This window comes from Zootermopsis nevadensis, unplaced genomic scaffold, assembly GCF_977971745.1.
Source record: "Zootermopsis nevadensis isolate Lab colony 2312 unplaced genomic scaffold, Znev_1.0 Znev_ptg000031l, whole genome shotgun sequence".
In the NCBI taxonomy this organism is placed as follows: Eukaryota; Metazoa; Arthropoda; class Insecta; order Blattodea; family Termopsidae; genus Zootermopsis; species Zootermopsis nevadensis.
In genome coordinates, this window is record NW_028259163.1 from 6857451 (window position 1) to 6875284 (window position 17834).

General features: G+C 36.0%; 1 protein-coding gene across 1 annotated transcript in view; it reads left to right on the plus strand.

The window, feature by feature from the left end:
* Positions 1 to 5606: 5606 nt before the first annotated feature.
* LOC147872050 (eukaryotic translation initiation factor 4 gamma 3-like) overlaps positions 5607 to 17834 on the plus strand; it is a 43705-nt gene continuing 31477 nt past the window's right edge. The window contains exons 1-7 of the mRNA XM_087359278.1: positions 5607 to 5777; positions 8574 to 8691; positions 9322 to 9423; positions 10703 to 11394; positions 15379 to 15441; positions 16083 to 16177; positions 16506 to 16595. The gene's annotated coding sequence lies outside the window, so the exon portion shown is untranslated. The remainder of the gene's footprint in view (positions 5778 to 8573; positions 8692 to 9321; positions 9424 to 10702; positions 11395 to 15378; positions 15442 to 16082; positions 16178 to 16505; positions 16596 to 17834) is intronic.

Genomic DNA, 17834 nt, shown 5'->3' on the forward strand with positions numbered 1-17834 from the left:
AAAATGTAAAAGGAGTGACTTTCGTTTTACAAATAACAACACTATTAGCGCTAGAAGTCTACAAGTTAACCCCTCTTCAAATAATGATTCAATAATTGGGTTTATACCTTTCTTTGATGTAAACAAAAATATTTCTCTAAAAAACTCCCACGTTTTTTCAATTTCAGTACTATATAAATGACATTAATTTAGAATGTATTTTACAGGCCTAAAATATTCTATAATTTACTGCTAAAATACTTCCATTAACATTGCATAGCCTTGGTGTTTATTTATATTCATGTAGACGGTATGATTGGATGTGAATACTTTATATATTTGGTTCTGCGTATTTTATGTTGGAGTACATTTCAAAGGTTTTCAATTAGTATTAGATGCGTCTTTAAATTAGAATTACTGTGATGATAAAATTAAAACAACAGTTACGTCATCTGCAAGTACAGAATTTCAAGAAAGATCTTTCATCTGTTTTCCTTCAAATTTGACATCACACCGATAAAAATTATATGTTCAATTAATTTTATATGTCACTTTAAATTAAAATCATTGTGGTGTTAAAATTTATTTCATGGACTAGTATCATATTTGCTTCATGAAGCTGAGCACGTAATGCTGTTAGTTCAGTGTTTTTGTAGTTTCATATTTAAGTACTGTTGATTAACACGTTTGCTACCAGATGTCTCTTAATTAAGCTGCCGATTTTGTGTGGTCATAGTAGCCAATGATTTTTTTTATTTATTCATAGTTTATTTAAAGACGCATTGTAATAGCTCAGAGTAGCAAACGAACATCGAATCCATTGATAAATTCTTGTAGGCAAATAATTTTATTTTTTGGAAGCACGTGACCGGCTTCAAATTATATTATTAATTAACACGTATGCCACCAGATGTCGCCAAAGTAAATAACCAAATTCAAGAAAAGTTTTGTGGTAATATAATTTACCGCATTCAACCGGCGACTGAATAAAGCACGTTGTTTGGTGGATAAAAATAAATTGTGTATGAAAATGTTTCCTTTTGACAATGTCTTGTATACATTAATTTATCCGCAGGTCATTTTTCTAGGCAAACGTGAAGTATTGTATAGATATATAAAAAGTCGAATCGGTAATCTGTTTGGTGGTTATTTTGTTGGGGTTCATATTAGCGCTTTGAAGCCTGTGCCTAGCCGCTGGTCAAATGGACCGCAGCGTGAGAGAGGGGCTGCAAGTATGACAAACCGCCGAAATATAGCCGCCACATATGAAATGAAGATAAGGGGTCGGGACATGAGGCTGATGGCTGAGACGACGTAGAGGACCCGTTTTTTTCCTGTGATTTATGGTGAGAAGTAAATTTGTTTTTGGTGTTTGCATTTGAGCCAATGTAAAGTCTGGAATTCCACATTCACTTTGGCGCCAGAGACACATGCACGTCTTTGTGTCAGCTGCCCCTTAGTCTTGTAAATAAAACTGCAATAATCCTCTCCAATATCAAATTTCGCGATAATGTGTTCAGCCGTTACAGGTGTAAAGACGGGCGGAGCGATTTTAATAGGCGTTCTGCAGAGATGCGAACTCACCAAATGTTCACTCAGAGGTAAGTCACAATACTTTGTAGACTGGATCTCGATTTTAGTTTTCCTTGGACAGTGAAAGAGACGCAGTTTTTCTCAGAAAATAGGAGGTCGGGGTCTTGGTTTTCCTTCTTCCACAGTTTTATACTGCACAGTAGAATTCAGAGACCTTGAACTGTAGTATCCTGACTGCAGTTGTCTGTGAAGTAAAGTGAGGTTATGTGTTGTTACAGATTCCTGAAACTAATTTTCATAATGCCCTTTGGAATAAACTCATAATGCCTTCAGTGCCAAGAAACTTGTTGTTTGTGAAAAATTAATTAAGAAGGTAATCTGTGCAATAACTGTTGTAATCTGAATGAGATGAATGACAATAATAGGAGCCAGTGAACTCTTGTGAAATTGACACTAAGTATAATTGAAGACCAAAAATTTCTACAAGGAAGAGTGCAAATAATACAAGAAACTACAGAATGAAATCAAATCCCTTTGCTTTACCAAAACCAGTTTACTGTAAACGAGAGGAAATAAGTTATTTTCAAGAGAACTGGCAGTTGTGTACTTCTGTAGTACTGTTGGAGGTCCGCAGTGGCCGCGCGGTCTGAGGTGTGGGCCTTGTGCTGCTTGGTCGCTGGGACCGTGGGTTCGAATCCCACTCAAGCCATGGATGTCTGTCCGCCTTTTTCTGTGTCGTGCTGTCCTGTGTACAGGCAGAGGCCTTGCGACGGGCCGATCCCTCGTCCAAGGAGTCCTATCGATTGTCTATAGATCAAGCCAATGAAAAGTAGTTCCCAGTACCCAGTAGTACTGTTAGTGTAATTAAGCAAGTCCTGGCAGCCAGGTATTATAAGTTAATTAATTTGTGTATTAGTAAACTTACTTCCCACGATTCTGGAGTTCACAGGTACGGACAACATCTAGTGCAGTATCGTTTGAAATAACTTTTGTAAAACACCTTATTTATTTCTAAATCCAGTTTCAACCATTTGGTTAAATGAATTGATTTCCCAGATGCCACTGATGATGAGATCGAAATGCTTATGGCAATAGTGTATTTTTTATAGTGTCAATAGTTGTTGGTTACTTATTTGATATTACTTCCCAATTCACTTGAGTTCTGTTATTATTCTGTTAAATGTTACGTTGTGAATATTTTATTACTGGGAGTGTTGAACATTTATGTGTTCCTCACAAAACACATTAGCAGGCCACAGACTGCGAATCCCTGGACTTTGATTTCATAACGTACATGAAGCCAATATCGATATGTTCATGTCCCGTTGTTTCCATTGTGTTATTCACATAGTATAAGGTTTATTCTGTTATCCTATGGGAAACTTGTAATCAAAGAAGAAAGAGTTTACTCAGACGCACTATTCAAGCAGAAGGCTATAATGCTCCTATTCTTGGGCAAATACTTCATGATATATTCTTAATACATTTCTAAACTTAAGCACTTTTTTTCTGAAATACAGTAGGAAAATAGGTGTCTCAACAATTTTTGCTTTCCCGTGCAGTTAAATTAGCTGAGAAACGAAATCTGACTCATGAAGAAGCACGAGATGGTTCGTCAATCAGGACTCAGTTAAAAACAGTGAATTTCGCAATTCATGCATCTCCTATTCACGATTAGTTGAAATCGTACCAACTATCTACCAAACTTCGCCGTCAGACAACGCTCGGTTAGCATAAAGTAAAGTAAGTTAGTAAATTTAGCTAAATTATCTCGTAAACCACGAGACTCGTACATTCTAATATTTCCTGCCTTCGTTGTCAGGGGCAACTTTCGCTTGGAGAAATATTTTTCAAGTTGCGCTGGAGATGCGCAGAGATAAGCGAGCAACCTGATATTATCGCCCGATCTTAACCACAACTGAAATGCGGGGACACGTTTTAATGAAACTGGCCAAATATCTCAACCGATGGTGAGGGACCGACAGACAGATATTACGAAGCTGTCAGGCGCATTTTTAACTTTTATTAAGAAACGTTCTAAAAGAAATTCTCTTCGTATGTGTGTCCCACGACACTTACTTTAGCCAACTCATACAGAATTTTCATAACATCGCATAAAACCTGTGATTGTACTCACCAAATTCTTTTCTCTCACTCTTATTTCCACCAAATGCAAATTAATTGGAAAACATGGCGGCCAAATGGGCTTACTAACGTAAACGACTACCATCAGTTATTAAGCGATCTTTGACAATACAAGGACAACCGGGGGGGGGGAGGCTTTTAGTCAAATTGGGCGTGTGACGGGGGTAAGGCGGACGGATCATTTTGTTTTTCTCAAATCTAAACTCATCTATATTGTCACTAGGAAAGTTTTAAAGAACATCCTTATTCGTGAATAAAGAAATCTTGACCTTAGCACTTCTATCTCAGTAACAGGTTTTGTTGAAAAGAATTTTACACGTGACGTGATGTTAATAATTTACATGCAATTATTTATCGCCTGCTGCACGTATGAAAACGCATGTCCTTCGTAAGGAAATTAATAAGGTTAATGATTTATAAGCTTTAAAACTATAAGCTTAACCAATCATTGTAATGCAGATGATGAAATACACATAGACGAAAATTTACGAGTGTAGTTGACCCTCTGACGTCTTCGTCGTGGTTTGATTCCTGTTTAAAAATCGTCATAAAATCATCTTCCGAATTCCCACCGATGAACAAGTGAGTTTTAGATAATTAGACTATCACAGCTGTTAAAAGGACGAAAAGGTTCAATGCATTTACACAACGGCATTATAGAAAAATTTAAGCTTTAATGAAAAATTTGCCTTACTTACATAAGCATCAAAATCGCATTCATTAAACAAGTGACTTGTGATTTCATCACATTACCAACGATAAACTTTTTCAAGGGTTGCTGCTAATGTTAACAAGTACGTATTGTTACAACATGCTTTGGCTTGTATGTCCTTCTTCAGGTAATAGTGAACTGACAGCGAGACGCACTGTGGTAACGTCCTCAATAATCAATATGCAACATTTTTGTCCATTTTCACAATGACAACGATTATAGCTTAGAGTGGCAGAAGTGTTAATTAAATAAGCAAATAACTTCATCACCTGGAGCGATGTCTCTTGTTAAGCACAACGTTGAAATTCCCAAATATGGCAGCTTTTGGGCTTATCGATTTTTGGGTAGTGCATTTGTGTCCTTTCACCTTCTTCAGTTTATACAGGGTCATTCATAATTCCCTCACATATTACAAAAAATCGCTAGACTCGAATGGTCCAATGGATGGTAACATAGGACATACCGATAGAAAGAGAAACTCTCCAAGTTTATTTATATACCCTGTATTTATCACCTAACAACTAGTGCCCTGTTAATCGTGACCTTGGCCCATTGTTACGGCCTGGATAATGATACAAGATGGCGTGATTGGACTCTCAGTTTGGCAACGTGTGAAGCGAGGAGAATATTATAAATCCAAGTCAAATATCTTCTCATAAATGGCTAATTAAATTTATAATAAATAAACAATGATGAATACCTCAAGGTCTTATCAATATACTGAACACATACACAAAAATAAATACATTTCTACAACGTCCATTCCAGACGTTTTCGGCTGTGCTTAATATTTCACAGTATATTTAAATTCGCGACAAATAAATTACTGCACCAGTGAATGAATTTTTTCGCCCTGTTAACACGAAAGTTGATTCTGATCACTGTCTTAGTAATTGCATTTCCCTGTAAGTTTAAAATAATTTTGTTTGGATAAACTCCGCTCACTTCCCTGTTCACATCTTCTTACCAATTCAATTCGAAGCAAACACATTATCTGACCCGATTCCATCTTTGGGTATCCTATAACCCGCATAGAAACATCGACATCTCAATGCTATGTGACCTGCTTCGTCCTCTATTAGCAGACACATGAACTAATGTAAAGATAAGTGAACTGCCATGCCATATATTGGCAAGGACATGAACTAATGTAAAGATAAGTGAATTGCCCTGCCATCTGTTGGGAAGGTATTAAGTAATCGGCCCCCCCCCCTCACATTTTCTGACCCGTTTCACACCATGGGTATCCAGTAACCAGGATAGAAACATGGAAAACTCAAAGCTAAATTCTCTGTTTAAGAACTCTCAATTTACAAACATTCGCTATAACGAACGTTACAATTCATTCAAAATTTCTTAAAATCGCCAATTGATAGAGTTCCTTATAAAACGAAATACCAAACGTATGGTGAGCAATTGTAAGATTTAAATAAATAAACTTTTAAAGAATGTATTTCTTACAATAATTATCGGAAAATTATTACATGATAATTATACTGAACTGTTCTTGGATATTGAAACTAATCTGCCTTCATAGCACAGTGGTTATGCAGAGATACTAAATTTATATTGGCTTTATCATATCCTGTATAAAACAATGTAGGATAATTGCAATACTACATACATGGTTACGACACAAATTTCAAATACATTTTCACTACACATGGCATGTTTCGTGATTAAAACGGCCCACGAAAACAGGAAGATACTGATAAAAGCAATTAGCGTACTTTCCCCCCCCCCCAAATGTAATTATTTCCATTCATAATTTCTGCTGTGTCAAAACTGAGATAAAAATTTCTTTGCACTATATCTGTGTGTGTGAGATGTGTAAAACATATAAAAAACATTCCATACTAAATTTGTCGAAATGTTTATAAACTATCGTCATATCAAAATTCATGTGCCTAGCCAATAATAGTATTGTATGTATGTGAATACTGCCCACAAAATCATTAAAAACTAGAACTAATCTAAAGCCACACTATTGAAAATTCTCGGATCTGAAACACTCAAGACATTTGTAACTAATACAACTATAACCTCAGATTTTATAAACAGCATCGTCCTTTAGCTCTTCAGACAGTTTACTGAAGTCATCAAATTTCACAAAGTTACTGCGTCTGAAGCACCAAAAACTGTTTCCCCTTTTTCAGACAAGTTTGTAACACAACTAATGCCTGGAAAATGTTAAAGTTATGAACATTGTTTGTAGTAGAATAACATGAGTGACTGCAAATGGCCATGAGGTTGCATAATGGGGTTGAACAGCATGATGCATACAACTGCCCTGTTTCCAAGTTCTATGGAAGAATAAATTCTGCACCTTTTATTTGCTGTAACAGTAGCTCTTGGCCTGGATGCCATTCTTGTATATCTGTCATGATGACAGGAAGCAGATATCTTTCTCTGTTGAAATTACTATTCCATGTAACACAATTACAGGATCCACAGTCACTGCTTCAAAACTTGGAATAGCTTTCATGAATATTGAAAATATTCACTGAAAACAGGCAAATTGTATTAAAGTACATTCACGGAAAAACCATAATAAGATGCTTACGTTACAAATTATTTGTAACACCAGAGTTGGATGAAATTCAAACATGTCACTAAACGTTAATAACCTACCGAAATAATTACTAAATTTCAACTTTCATTACTCCCAACACTATGATGTGATTTACATCTCTTCTTTTACGATAAACACAATCTACATTTCTACATATAACAAATATATCCATTACATTTCACTAACAATCATTCAAGTTGCGTCTAGCACAACAAAAGGTTATAACATATGGACCTCAAACAATTAGCTGAGATAATACATAACCAAACCTGATGTATTACACCTTTAACCTCTAAATAGACGATTTCTAGTGTACAAGTACAGATCAAATTAAATACTAGTTCCTATACACATTTACATATTATCATCAAAGCAAAATAATTTAATACTCAGAAGACTGCAATAGACATTATTTGTTTAACTAAAAATGTAATAAAGTCTTACTAGGTTTTGGATTATATTCACATTTTTGTTTACTATGATAGAAATTTCGTAGAATTGTTTGAATAGTAAAACGCCAAATTATCTTAACGTGTGTTTGGGTGATTATTGCAACAACACGCCTATTCCCTGTACTCTGCACACATGGTCATACAATGAAACTCAACATTAACCTAAAATTACAAATGTTTGCTTGGTGCGTTTCTGCATCAGCAGCGAACAAAAATTTAAACAGTGGAGATTAATCATAGCTGTTATCATTACCGTGTAGTTTGATATTATTTTTTAAAAATTCTTAATCGAGGCATAACACGTATGCAAACGAAACCAATCACGTGTGTATATGTGTAAAAAAAACCCACTCAACCCCACAATGTGTTTTATACCAGATCCATAATAGTTGCAAGAAATATTCCCCACCTCTCCATCTCTTTGCCTAGATCAACTCCCTTAAGGATTTATTGGACATTAATACTTTTTCTCAACTCTACAGATTTAATTCCACCTTCCTTTTTTATTCCTGTACCATTTTTACTTCTTGGGCGCTTAAGGCGACGCTGTGTGTGAAATATTTCACACATCATAATGTAGCTGCTTGGGGTCTGATTTTTGAGTAATTGACAACCCAGTCTAGGAACGTAACATTTAAACTGAAATCAAAGTAGCTTGCATTGGAAGTCTAGTTCAAATGGTGTCTTTTGAGTTTACTTTTGTGGGATTTCAACATAAGCCTGAGGTACAGTACCTAGTTCTGCACTATTCTCATATTATCACAACAACAGGCCATCCAGTACTGGAAGAATATAGCAGTGATTCTGCTCATTCAAATTCGTCTCATGGTCATCTGGTAGGTTGAAAGTGAAAACATTCAAGTTGTCATATATTACATTCTACACTTTCAAAACATGTCATTTTTTATAAATTTGTACCTACTATGACAATAACATGCAACACAAGACAGGTTAAAGAAATTTTCTTTTCCTTCCACTTTTGCTATCAACTCTTTCTTAAAAATCACCAGTGTTTCAGGGACCATCTCCATCATTGCTCTAGACACAAATGATTTTCACAAGGGAATGACAAACACGTTTTCAGTTTAGTAGAATTGCACTGCAAAAATTGTGACATTCCATTCCAATAGAGAGATGCTTATTTTCCTGCTGTGTCGTAATTTCCAGTGTTTGTTTGTAGTGCACATCAAGCAGCTGTGAAGGCATTGGCAAACGGTGGTGGAACAGGTGACATATGCTTTCGCTTTTGGAACTGCAATACTGGTTGTTGTTCCAACACCATCGACACTAAGTCTCAGGTAAGGCCTGGATATTTACTGTATTTAAGACCCCTTGACTGCCATGACTATAGAAAGTACATAACTGCTTAGGCTGATGCACTGTTAAATTTGGAAGGTACAGTAGCACATCTATGGTTATTAAGTGAATAATTATTGTTTTATTTAAAAATCTGGGCAGCCATGTTAGTGTTGTGTCAAAAACCAGCATTTCAGAGACACTGATAATGGAGACGGAGCTAGTCTCTGAAACATTGATTTTTCACTCCACATTGACATGTCTGGTCATTTGAGAAGATTTTATAACAAATAAGTAACGTGACTTGTGTTTGTCAATTTACAAACATCTCAAATGTGTGGACTGTTGCCTAACTACTGCATGATTATCTTGTTGAAGCTTGTAATACAATGGCCATTACCTTCATATTCAACTACTGTCTTCTGTTTGTTAGACATTATTACCACTAAGGGAAGGTTTATGAATGAAAAGTCTTTATGTGTGTGTTAAACATTTTTTCATCCTCTTACTTCATAATTGTCTTGAATTTTTAAATCTGTCAGTCATTTGTCTCCTTGGACTGGGTTATTTAGTGAATTTTGTTACTTCCTTGAATCCACTGAAATATTTACACTGTAAAAAATGTCTTACAGGTTTGTGGTCTTCAGTGGTCAGCTACATACAGAGAACTCATCTCAGGTCATGGTTACGCAAATAATCAACTAATTATCTGGAAATATCCATCAATGACAAAGGTAAATGATCATAATTTTAGTGAGATGAAATGTTAATAGAGAAGGGATTGAAAATGAATTGGTTATTTCTGAAAGGTTTGTATTGGGAGATGTCTACGAAAGTTCATTCAGGATATTTTCATGTATTTTAAAATTATACATATATAATTGTTTAGTTGGAAGATAAATTTATTTCACACTTATTTTTGAGCATCCTGTGACTGAGATTTAATTCTTGTAGAACAGGCTCGTGAAACCAGCCACTTTTGTATATTATTGTCTTCCTGTCTGACTTAGTGTTTAGCACCAAAAACATGATGATGATTAACAAATATTTTGTAAACGAAAGTCTTCTTCCCCCACTCTCTATTTGCTTCATCATAAATCATGGGTCAGTATACGTATTTATGCTGCAGTACATGGCACCAACATGAGAACCTGAAATCTCAGAAAATGTTTTTCCAATACTGTCACGACAAACTTTGTAATTTATGTTTATTTTGATATTGTTCCCATCACCTTTACTCTGCCGTGCTGGAGGGAATGAAAGAATAAAATGGGGTGGTTTTCCTGGCCTCTCAATTTGGTCTCAACCCACAAGTCCTATACTTCTTCCTCTTGACCTTCCTTCTCTCTCTGTTGTGTTTTTTAACCTGTCATTCCCATCTTTATCACAGCCTCCATTGTGAACATTTTCCTTTCACTTTCATGTTCAAAGCCTTCTTTGGGATTTGTCTATTATTCATTCTTAATAAACCATTGCCCATACCATCTCATTCTGTTCTTTGTTAGTTTTTCTTCCATGGCATTTAACTTAGATTCTCTTTCATTTTTTTAAATTTTTCATCCTATCTCTTTTAGTATTTCAGTCTTTGCTTCTTCAAAATTGCATCTCTGCTGCCATTAATCTAGTAGTTCAGGATTTTACTATTTAACATAAGAATTATGATCCTTAAATTTGGATTGAAACTCTTTTATTTTCATCATTGCACTGGGTGAATATTTTAAATTTGTACAGGAACCACAGACATTAATAACTTCTGTGGTCCCCGTACAAATTTATAAAGTATTTCCATAAAATATTTTTCATCTAAATGTCAGACAGGATCTTGTCGTCCAAACAAAACACTAACACAATACGAATACCAGTACCACCTTCTGCGGGCAGAGTCAGTTTGTATTTTTACTGCAAGAGTTTATTGCCAAACCCCAAAGCTGGAGAACTGGTCCTTGCACAATTTTATCAGCAAAATTAGAGCATTGATTAAGTTAATTAAATCAAGTCTTGAATTAATTTCAGGTTGCTGAATTAACTGGACACACAGCACGGATATTGCAACTGGCTATGTCTCCAGATGGAAGCACAGTGTCGTCTGCTGGTGCAGATGAAACTTTAAGATTGTGGAAATGTTTTGCTCCTCATCCTATCAAGAAGAAGAAGAAGAAAGAGATAAGAGACTCTAAGGCTGCTCCGAGCATGTTTAAGGGAATTCGATGATGAAATTTGGCCACACAAATTATAATGTATCTATTGAAATCCTGATGTTGAGTGAACAAATAATTTGTTGTTATTGTGAACTGTCTAGTAACTTACATAAATGTTCAAGATGCGTACTTATGTGGAGTGTTATGCAGGACTGCTTGTGATTTTGGTGATATGTATATTTATTTGTTTGATTTAACCTTAAAAACAATAACGGGTAAACGTGGTCATTAACTTCAAGAATATTTCTGATATTTCTTTCATACTGTTTAAGATATTTACAAGTTGTCTTGGACCCAAAATTCAAAAGCTATGGTTGGCAAAGGAATAAGCCAACCAGTGAACGGGAATGCAGGATGCGAGTGATAGAAGGCGAATGAAGGAAGGTGATGGTCATACTCATACAATAGGCATATAGTATATTCGTTGCAAGGCTGTTATACTTTTATCCACATTAATGAGTTAAAGAGGGAAATACACATCTTTACGTGGTCAACTGCAATGCTCTAGTGAGTACTTTATAGTGACATAGCTATTGCTCTGTAACAGGAAACATGCTAGTATGGCACAAAATTTAAGTGATGTTAGTTATAGGTTAAAACTAAATAGATCCTTTTCTGTTGAGAGATTTTTTCTAAATCCAAATAGTTCCTCTACAAGGATGTTGTTTGAGTTTAAGAAATTATTTACTCTCTTGCACATAACTTTCTCAAAATTTTTAGAAAATGTTGTCAGCAGTGAAATAGGTCTGTAGATAGAGATGCAGGATTTTTCATCCTTTTTATATAGTGGTTTTACTTTTGAATATTTAAGTCTCTCAGGAAACATTCCTATAGCCACTGAATGATTACAAAGATAACTTAATGGAATAGTTAAATAATCTATGCAAGATTTAAGTACTTTAGATGAAATTCCATCATAACCACATGAATTTTTTTGTTGAGAGAAGTTATTATACTTTTAATTTCATTTGGCGTGGTAGGAATAAGATTAATATTCGGAAATGAATTAGGAATTGCCTTAGCCAAGAACTTCATTGCATGTTCGGTTTTTGGGGTTATGGTATCACTGTTCTTCATTCTTTCTACAATCGTTAAAAAGTAGGTATTAAAATAGTTAGCTATAAGCTTAGGATCAGGTACTCTATTATTATTTACCATTATTGATGGGCTTTCAATGTCTGTAGATTGTTTTCCAGTTTCCTTTTTTAAAATTTTCCAAACAGTTTTTACTTTATTTTCAGACTCTGCTATCAATGTATTGTAATGCATGTGTTTAGCTTCTTTACTGACTTGAGATAAAATTTTGCAATATTTTCTATAGTGTTGCTTCAGTAGTGGGTTATTACTGGACCTGCTATGTAGGTAAAGTGCTCACTTATATTTGCATGATGTTTTGACGACTTTAGTTATCCATACATTGGTTTCAGATAATTTTTTTCTCTGTTTTAGTAGGACAACTTTTTTCAAATATGTTTAAAAGAATGTTCCGACCTTCGCGTATTTTCTCACTGGCCTCAGAGAATAATCACCTGCCAGATTAGGGGTAAATCGTGATATTTACTCTCAGACTGTTTGCGAACAAACCCCCAGTTTCAAACTTACGTAAGAATATCCGAGTGTTGGCCTCGACAAGTTATTACAATATTTGACAATGTTTATAGCCCGAAAACTCTTCATATGCCAGGTAATTAGATGCACGTCGCCGTGTGTTAGGAAGTGGACTCTGGACTCGGGTTCTTTAGTGGGACTACAATTCAAGACAGTTTTTGGGTTTGTACCCTCAGTTCCTCAAATGTCTTCGCAAGAACAGAAACATTATGCTTTGGTCCATCTATTATATAAATCTATTTTATTCTGAGATTGTAGATGCTTTATTTGAGCAGAAGACAATTAGGGCCCAACTCAGTTGCTTAGTTACGTGTTTTACGGTTTCTGAGTAAAACGTGGGCAAGAGTATCGAGTTCTGTAGGACAGAATCCATCCGTGCTGTCACTTTATTTGATGCAGCGTCAGTAAGCGCACTTTTCGCTACCATTCCAGTGTATGTCTTGTTAGGGGCTACGTGTTTCGGCTATTACGTAACCATCATCATTTATTTGTAACATATTAGTGCGTTTTTTACTGTTTAGATAACCAACGACTAATTTCATCTTTTTCACCAAATATTAATTTGATATGTTGAAGGAAGATGTAACTGGCTGGGCATGTAGCAAGCATAGGACAAATGAAATGTACGCAGAGTGTTAGTCTCAAAGCCTGAGTGGCCCAAAGGCAGATGTCAGGATATGAGTAAGGAAGTGTGATGTGATGGAATGTGAGAGGAATTTGTTCTAAAGAGGAAGAACTGGGCCACTTATTAATGGAAAGTAATGTCGATATATCGGTGATAACAGAAAGAAAGCAAAAATTTATAGGAACTAAAGATACCAAAAATTATTCTGACATTTACACTGGAATAAAGGAAATTTACACGCCCAATCTGGAGTCATTATTTGGATCCATAGATCATTGTCAAAATCAATAGACTTTTACAAATACTGGAATGATGAAATTATAGAGACAGCTTTTTGAGGTGTGGGCGTCTTCTTGATTGTAATAAGCACTGTGTTTATTTGGAGAATTGTATGGTTTGTTGCAATTATGCATGTGTATTAAAGGTACATTCGGACATGCCTGTAATTATGATGGTTGTTACAGGGCTTCGTCGTTTCTCCGTAGAAGATTTCATGATTATGAGACTCATTGAGCCGGGGGGGGGGGGGGGGGGATATCACGCCGCCTGAAGCAATGCCGCCACCGTAATCATCTTTCAATTTATTTGAATTCCAAAGAGGCCACGCGATCTGAGGCATAGACCTCGTGCGCTTGGGCACTGGGACCATGGGTTCGAAACCCACTTAAGACATGGATGTTTGTCCGCGTCTCTGTGTTATGCTGTCCTGTGTAGGTAGAGGCCTTGCGACGGACTGATCACTAGTCCAAGGAGTCTTACCAAATGTCTAGTAGGATTAACTGAATGAATGTGTACCCTGACACCTGCGGGTAGAAGTGGATTAAGACTAAAAAAAATGATTTGAATTGAGCGCACTCTGTTCGCAGTGACATCTCTGGTGAGAGCATACAAACAGTCTAGAGCTATTATGGCGTTTGGTTTGGCGTTGTGTATTTATGTTGAAGGAATATTTCGTTGTAGACACATGTCTTCTAAGTTTTAAAGTTAGCAGATTGCACGGAAAGTGTAACTGAGTGTTTGTTATTCGTAATACAACTGATAACATTCTAAAGTACAAATATATATGTCTATCTCGAATCTGCAGTCTTGTAACATACTGGGTACTGAAGGATATAAGATCTGGATCAAATCAATCTGTGGTAATTCTACAAAAGTTCATATACCATATACAGTAATGCAATATAGGCTGTAGAGTACATGCAGTAATGAACACACGGCACGCAACTCAGGCTGTCAGTACTTGGAATCTACGGTTTTTGAACTGAGACAACACAACACAATACATACAGCATAACTACCAGAAATGCCTCATACCTGCGTACGTCTGCCAAATGTGTTTTTGCAAAACTTTGTCAGGTAATCAAACATAAAGCAGAAATTATTACAAAATTCTCTATGTGTTGTCTTCATGATGAATTACTCTCTAAGATTCAGCATTTAGCTATTGTAAACAATGTTCATAAAGCAAGAAAATCAACTTTTCCTTTAAGGTGACGCGATTCCCCCACTTTGCCTAACCTTCTGCATGTAGGCAGTAAGCACAATTAGCATTTCTCTGCTTACAAAAAACAGACCTGATTTCTGAGCCCTGAAGCAGCTCAATTCTTATTCTTATTATTAACTATGTACAAACCTTTACAATTATGAACAGCTGAATCTAACAATGAAATTCGTAAACTCAGCCAAGTCATCATTGATTTTACATAAGATTCTTGTATCAGAATTATTGTCAATCATTTTTTTTAAGAACCCATAACAAATGGCTGAAGAAAATTATAAAAGGTACACATTTTGTTATCTGTAAACTAAGGCAATCAAAAATGTTTTTTCCAACAGTATCGATCTTTCTGTGATGGTTCACCGCTTTCTTAAATGCCTTCTCAGAACAGTGGTCTAGCAAAAGCTTAATCATTACCCTGATATTTTATCATTCATCCTTTCCATATTGTTATGAATGATTCATGAATCAGTGCAGGGGGCATAGATCCAGATCCTCGATGTCACTGTTCAGCTTCATGTATGCTTTCAAGGACATAATTACTAAGACCAGGAGACAGGAATACACATTAAGCTGGATGTTAGAGAAAAAGGTTGTGAGGGTAGGTGATGGACTGAACTGGCTGTGTGTTGCTTCCATTGACAATCTTGAGTGTTTGCAATTCTCTGTGTTATGCTTCTAGTACCACAGCTAGTGAGAAGAATCTCTTTCTTGAAGCCCTGTCACATATAGCTTATGCAAGATGTTGTTTTGTCAGCAGGATAAACCAACATACTTCACAGTACTTGGCCGCTGAAGCAATGAGGGGACAGGGCACAGCATGGTAATTATTCCATTCAATGAGGATGTAAAATTAATGATACAGTTTAATTTAACTGAACCACCAGTGGTTTCTGAATCTGGTGCAGTCGCCTGCCTGGTACCTGGTGGATTGGCTAATGCATATTCGTAAGAAAGTGGAATTTAAATCACAAGCACTGGAGATAATCTGAAGTACTCAGTAACACTTCTTAATTCTACGGCTGTTTGACTGGTGTTGCAAAAAAAATTAGCTGTAATTGTTTATGTTTGGCTCCATTATTCTTCAAAACATAGACGAAGATGTTAACATCTAAGACACAAACTGAAATTTGAATGTTAAATATAGTATGACATTCACCTCTTGTACTAAAGTACACAACAAAATTTGCAACAACTTCTTTTGATAAGAAATGTAATTAAGCTTGCAGCAGTGAGATAAGTACGTACCAGAGTCATCAATCATAGGCGCTTAACCCTTTGAAGCCGAAGCTCGTCTTCATAATATTTATGAATCCAGACCGTACCGCGAAGAAAACACTTCACTTAACCATTAGAAGTCGAATCAGGCGGTACCACATAAGATTTAACAAAAGAACATCCCGGTGAAAGCCTTAAACAACTGAAATTTTAAAAAAAATACTCCTGCTTGTTTGTTTGTGTTAGATGGCTGTCTGTCCAACCACATTGAGTAACCCGGGATCGGATTTTCATTATATTTGTTAATGCGGACTCATTTGCTGAGGTCATCAATGTCAAATGTAAATACAGAATGATTTTGTAATATTAATTGAGAAGTAAAGTTAAGAAAGTTACTTTTAGCTTATGAATAAGAAATTTACATGAAAAGCCATAGAAAACTCAGCATAGTTTATGTGTGGCTACAATTACTTTGTCACTTTGATTTACGAAGAAAGCAACTGTTTGTTCTTAGAATTGTTGAAGTTAACATCAGATGCAAGAAATAAACAACTCTGTTTGATTATATTCTTAATTTTTCTGTTTCTGGAGGCCATTGTGTCTGTGGTGGAAGGTGTGAACAAATTAAAGTGGCTGATTGCAGCTGTTGTCCTAATTGGATTCTTGCAGGCACCTGGTTGGTGGAGCCGTGCGGTTTTGTCGCAAGAGATGCTGTCAAGAGCTAAGCCTTTTGAAAAACAACCAGCAGATGATATTTGAGTGAGTCTCAGCATTTGGAAACAGATTGGATATCCATGTTCCCTGGGAACAGCAAATTTTTAAACAAGTTTTAAACTTATTAGTTTGCCCCTATCACAGACCCAGTTAATGTATGTCGTCTGTTTTAATGCCAGTGAGGGAGGTGCATTTACATGTGGAGAGTTAACTTTAAGAAAGAAAACAAAATCCAGGCGGAAAACTACCTGATGGCCAACAGGAAATCAGTAATTACGGTTATACAGGGAATAAACAATGTGAGGGACAGGGAAGGAAATGGTTCCCAGATTTTATTGTAGAAGAACAATATTTGCTTCTTTGGAGACTTAAATTAAAATAGCCAATTATCATGAAAGTGACAAAAAAGAGAAAAACTCTTTGGAATGTGATTTGAGATGTATCTTTCTGATGGGAGAGAAATTAATTAAATCTTCTTTTGCAATCTAATTCTGAAAACAGATGTGATTGTGCTCGAACACTTCCTACCATGAGCGGCAAATCTCGTAGTGAGTGACACCAAATTACGTTCAGGTGAGGGAAGAACGAGTGCCGAGGAAAACGAAGAGGCATCCATCCTACAACTGTTACCATAAAATATCAATGTTTGAGATCTAAACTGCCTTGTTCAGGGATCTAATACATTAGAATCCTGATTATCAAATCTAAATAGGACGTAAGGATGATCAGGTGATTAAAATTGTCACATAATCACGAAGCCTGAAGAAAAAGCTGAGGGTAGCGCTGCTAATGCCACGTTCTCTCCAAAACCAATTATGAAGGCACTCTGAAGAAACTGATTTCACAAAATGTAGAAGGGGCTTGGTCAGGAAGTGTGATTTATTCTGTTACGTGCTGAGTTGACGGCTGTTAAAATGAAGCAGATAATTGGGACCGTACTGTATTAATAAGTAAACCCAGTGTGCAGTTTTAAGGCTTTCAGCAATGTTTCTAGGTATAATTTTTTTCAACTTCAGTAAATAAATGAAGAGTGTGGTTTACGTTCCCAGCAGCGGGCTATCCGTAGGGTGGGGTGAGTGATCAGAACCCCACATTTTGACATTATGAAGCATGATATATTTCATGCTGAATAAATTAAGCACTCTGTAGATACAAAATAAACACAAAGGATATTGGTTTAATTGTAACCATAGGATAGAGACAAGAGTACATGCACAGTTTAAGTAAAGTAAAGTAAAACTTACAGATACTGATCTTATGGAATGGACCCACATAGACTGCTTT